Source organism: Eublepharis macularius, chromosome 10 (assembly GCF_028583425.1).
Source record: "Eublepharis macularius isolate TG4126 chromosome 10, MPM_Emac_v1.0, whole genome shotgun sequence".
Taxonomy (NCBI): Eukaryota; Metazoa; Chordata; class Lepidosauria; order Squamata; family Eublepharidae; genus Eublepharis; species Eublepharis macularius.
This window is the reverse complement of record NC_072799.1, coordinates 28,272,544-28,278,158: the sequence shown is the minus strand read 5'-3', so window position 1 is coordinate 28,278,158 and position 5,615 is coordinate 28,272,544.

The following is a 5,615-nucleotide window of genomic DNA, read 5'->3' as shown; positions in this document are numbered from 1 at the left end:
TCTGCTGCCATGAGTAGTTGCTCCGGCCACTATGCGGCTTTCCCCCAGCTCTCCTGAGAGCACTTACACCATGACTTAAAAAAAAAATCCTCTTTGAGGTAGGCTGTTTCCCTGCGCATATACTCTTCATTTCGTTTTTGGTGTTCCATCTTCTTCCCCCCTCTCCTGCCCCCTGCCAGCCCACTGCATTGTGATTGGCTACTCTCATCTAGCCAGCCACTCCCACTCCCCTCCTTTCTATTCTTTCCCCCATTCCTCTTTTCCTCTTTTTTTAAAAAAAGTTCAACACAGGATCGATGAATTGAAAGCAGGCAGGGGGAAGTTCCATTTTTATTCTTTTTGTATTGTACCGGGGGCTAAATATTTGGGTATCAGAAATACCCAGCAACTCATTCAATCTCCCCCTTATGTTGGAAGGGATGTGGGAGTAGAGGGACATATATGCACTGTTGGTGGGATTGTGTCTACATCAAGCAGTTTTGGAGTAATGTACTTAAATATATAGATAAAATGACCACCTGTCAGTTGCCTCTTCAGCCTGAAGTGATACTACTTAATGATTGGCATGGTATTCCCATCCCGAAGGAAAGAAAAGCTTTAATAGCTCAACTGTTGGCAGCGGGTAAATCCGTTCTTGCGGCTGCCTAGAAAAGTGAGAAGTGCCCAACCTTCTCACTTTCTAACTGGCTACTGAAGGTCTGAGATCTATTTATTTTAGCTAAGTTAACTGATTACACCAAACAACATGAAAACCCATACTACAAATCACAGTTTGTTGAATTTTGGTATCCAGTTTTAGAATTTTTGTCAACGGATGATTATACTAAAAAACTTGTTAAATCTAAAGACTGTTTTGATGTTCTGCTTAGCTTGTAAGAGCATCTTTAATCAAACTGTATAAGTCTCTAAGGTGATGGTGATATCTCTCTGTATATACAACTACTCAGATTGCCTGGGCAGATGTTAACCATGTGGTTTCTATGTTTATTTATGTATAGTGTTGACTGTTCTTGTATTTCCTTATAAATAAAATATATATTTGGGGAAAAAAAGTTTCCAGCAAACACACAACTCTGATAGAGGTAATAGTGGTGAGTGGAACCAAAGGGCTTCTGCCGACTATTAAGCCGTGTTATTGCCCACTCCTAGCCTGACTATTGTCATTAAAATCATTTTAGACTGCTCTGTTTAAAAAAGAAGAAAGAAAGAAACACCCAGCATCAGCTTTGGAGAAGGCTGCTAAAAAATGAAGGAGAACCAAAACAGCTTCAGAGCGCCCCCGTGTGGGGAGGCAGGGCTTTCCCCTCTCCCCTCAAGCGATTTCCTCTTGTCAAAATAGCATAGGAGGGAGGTTCTTTCCCTGTTTTTTTTTTTGCTCCATGTGGAGTATTCTGTGCATGTGGAGCAGTAAAAACAGGGAGAAAAAACTCCCCTCATGCCTGCATGTCTAGCGTGACCCCTAGTCCAACACTTTAACCACTACACCACAATGGCTCATTAACAGTAAGGCATTGTTAAGTATGCAATACTGCATACACGAAGAAACTTCCTCTTTACTTTTGAAGTAGAAGAGGATAAGCTATTGCAGAGGAAATAAGTACAACATTTCACAGAATCTTCAGCAATTCATCATGATGATGGTGGCTGCCTTGGGCAGAGTATGAGAAAAGGAGACTTACACGTGTGACCCTGTGGGAGATGACATTTCTGTGCTGGAACCATTTTTGGTATCTGCGCTCTTGGGTCTTACAGCAATTATTCACAGAATGACTCAGCAGTCAAGGATTCCGCCTCTCAAGGACTTGAATTCTCCCCCCCCCCCCCCCCCGCCCCGTGGCCAGAACCTGATCAGGAACAGTATGACATCCATTGTGCTGTTTAAATTTGTCCTTGAAACACTGATTATTCTCTAGACTAGAGGACTACATTTGGAACATTCTAATACAAACCACAGTTCATGCTCAAAGTATAAGATCAGGGAAAGAGCAGGGCTTTTTTTCTGGGAAAAGAGATGGTGGAACTCAGTAGGTCGCCCTTGGAGAAAATGGTCACATTGCTGGTGGCCCTGCCCCCTGATCTCCAGACAGAGGGGAGTTGAGATTACCCTCCGCACCGGTCAGCGGCACAGAGGGCAATCTAAACTCCCCTCTGTCTGGAGATCGGGGGGCGGGGCCACCAGCCATGTGACCATTTTCAAGAGGTTCTGGAACTTCGTTCCACTGCGTTCTCGCTGAAAAAAAGCCCTGGGAAAGAGAAAGGAAAAAGGGGTACCATGAAATGAAAATGTCATGTGTAGAGATTGAAGGGGAAACAAAGAAGGGCTTCCAGGATTTATACTGTTCAAAGCTTTCCTGTCAGTCCTTGGCAGTTCAATCAATCCCAAAGCCCCTTACAAGCAAGAACACAGGTGTCTTGGTTAAGGTAACTTTATTAAGGCTCTATCAGTACAAGGTCTTTACTCTAAGAGAGTCATTGGCAGAAGTGATCATTCAAACAGAGACTAACTAGATATAGGTAGATTTTCCCGCCCTGGGGTCCGTTGCATTCTGGCGCGAACATCCCAGAGCTTTGTGAGAATTGATAAGAGCATTTTAGACACAGCACAGTGTTAGGTCATTTTTGTCTGTGAGAATAGTTACAAGTTTCATTACACATCTGGCCTTCAAGGCCATTGCCTGTTAAAAATGAAAGTATATATTTATAATGGATAACCAAACCCTCCTCCGTCCAGCACAGTGCACATTAATAACTCAGTAGAAGTTGCAAACCAAAACAGCAAAACACATATACATTAATGGCAGGGATGTATGCATTCCTGACATTCCCTCAGGTTGAACTGGCATGGTCACGGCCCAATATACCTTCACTTGCCCCTTGTGTGTCATCACATCGCTGAATCCTATTGGCTGTGCAAAAATCGGATAGCCACTCCGTACATGATTCTTAATTGGGTAGGATTACTGAGGACTGGGGGTCTGCAGGTTGGTTCAGAATGGGTTCAAATAAAAGGATTTTGTTTTTAAATAATCATTGTTTCCCATGTTCAAGCTCAGTCCCAAGTTTTGAAGCACAATAGAGCCAACCATGTAATTTTCTGAAGCAACCAAGAATGCAACAGGGTTTGAGGGCCTTCCCTTTTCTCCTGTGATGGACAGGAGGAGGCTGTCCAGCTTCTGAAAGGCTAGAACAGCCACTCAGCTGCCCCATCCCTGAGACTATGGGATGCTCCAGCATCCAGTCACCTTTGGGAGGATGAAATGTTGGAGGGAAATGCAGCGGCAGTTCGGTTGGCGTCTGCCTCAGCAAAAGAGCAGGCAGTATGAAGGACGGCTCTGCCTGTAGTGTGGCAGAGTGGTTTAGCTCTACCTCTGGGAGAGGACAGAGTATCCAGACGTGACGGAGGCCTGTCTCTGGTGATGAGCAGACCTGGCACCATTTAGGCTGACTCTTGGGAAAGCACAGGCTGGTGTAGGTGGAGTCCTGTGTTCCCCCCAAATTATAGGAGCCTGTGTGAATTCCCTCAGCTTGAAGAAAAGGCCTGTCACACCTCCCCTCCCCAAGTTCCATCCCTCTAAGCCCTGTCTCCTGCTTGCCGTTCCTCAACATCATATCTAGCGGCAGCAGCTGGCCCCTATAATGGGTGCGTGTATATCAACATTGCCGGGTTTGTTTTAGCCCTGTAGTTGCTCAGAGAGGACCGGGGCTGAAGAGGGATGGGAAGCATATTTCTGATGGATCGCAATGTCCCATGAGGGCATGAGGATTATACCTCCTATGGAGCCTTGTGTGTCCAGAAAGATGATGCAGAAACACCAAAGTTTAATGGAGGCCCTGCAGCAAGCCCTCTCCATCACCACTGCTCTAGCCACCACGAAGTAGGTGCAGACGGGCAAAGGAAAGAGGCAACTGCCCTGGGAGGGCTGCTTCTGGACCCATTCCAAACTCTGGCTCATAAGCAGCTTGGGGATTTCTTAAGTCATGGGCATCCTTTCTGATCCCCTCGTTTCTCATCTGTGCCGTCACTAGGCAGGATCACCCATCAGACTAATTTAGAAAGAAGAAGAAATAAACTGCGGGTGGTGGTGGTGGTGGTGGTGGTGAAGGAATGGCACCAAACAAGATCCACCACAGGAAGTTGTATAGTTGTACAAAATATGCAGAGATGGTGTAAGGGGGGAAAGGTCTCCCCTAGAAAAATGGCGAATTTTACTCAAAACAAGGAGCATATTTGGTGCAGTGAATGTGTAAAATGGAATTGTTCAGGGGGAACTTTTTTATACAGGGAACAAGGTCATAGTTAATGTCTATGATTTTTTTTTGTAGTTTTCATAGTTTTATTCCTTATATATGCTCTTAATTTCTCTAATTTTATGATCCAGTTTTGTTCCATCATTTGTAAGCAGTATACTCTTTTATTGTATGTAGTATACTGATTTTTGTGTACTACCCTCTAATTTTCTAATCCCATTCTATAGCACTGGTGACAGTATGTATAGTATTGCGCTGCCTGCACTGTTTGAATTGTGCGATCCGTCTTGGATTTCATGAGAAAGATGGACTACAAATGAAGCAAATGAAGTCACTCCATAAACACACTTCACATGTGCTTTAAGGCATGTCAGTTTTGGAAACAGTTGTTACGGAAACGGAACCATTTTTGTATTCAAATTGTTTTAGAGAGTAAACAAAGTTCTCTTTGAAAGACTGCTGGTAGCTTTGTCTGTTTTTCTGCATTGTTTTCTTGTTAGCCCAATAAACTGATACAATCCACCCATCAGCAATATAAGGAGAGCAATGGAAACTCAGGAGCTATACCTAGCTCTCAGCATATCTGGGGCTTGAATGAACCCTTCCCACTTGAAAAACTGTTTCAGGCTGTGGAAGCCTGGAAAAGATTTCAAGATCACAGCCAGGCCTTTATTTCCCATCCTGTCAGCATCTTTTGTATGATAAAGCGAAAAGCGCTTGCCTCCTTCTTTCATGTTCCTGTCGAAAGATTTATATCTAGGGCATATTAACCAGTGAATTGTGCAACTAGAAGATGGTTTGCCTCTTATCTGGGGACGTACTGCCATCTAGTGGTCAACTGCAGGAATGTCTAGTTCCCCAATGCCATGATACAAATAAAGATATCAAAACAGTCTAAGGCTTTTGAGATCATTGGGGTTTTACGGAAAACATCATTTTTTCATCAGACAGCCAGTACTGTATTGAATGCTGAAATCAGCATGTACATTTCAGTATGTGTTTGTGCTGGTAATAGCTGCAGTCACAGGAAACTTTGAGAGATGAATTTAAAGTATGGGCCCCCTCCCAACTCTTAGAAAACCCCCTAAACCTGCAGATATATATCATGATAAAATGACATGATCTCAGATAAGCCTTTAACTGGGATCAGCTGCTGGTGTGGAAGAAACCGTTGTTGGTGGAGATGACATCCTAAATTTCCTGCTTCTATTTATGATGTATTTTATCCCCTCTGGTCAATGTATATTTGGTACATTCCAGGTTATTTCACCTAATCTAGATGGTAGATAATATTTTATAATTGCATTAGTAACCATTAGAGATGGGCACAAACAGGGAAAATTCCGAACCATGTGGTTCGCGGTTTG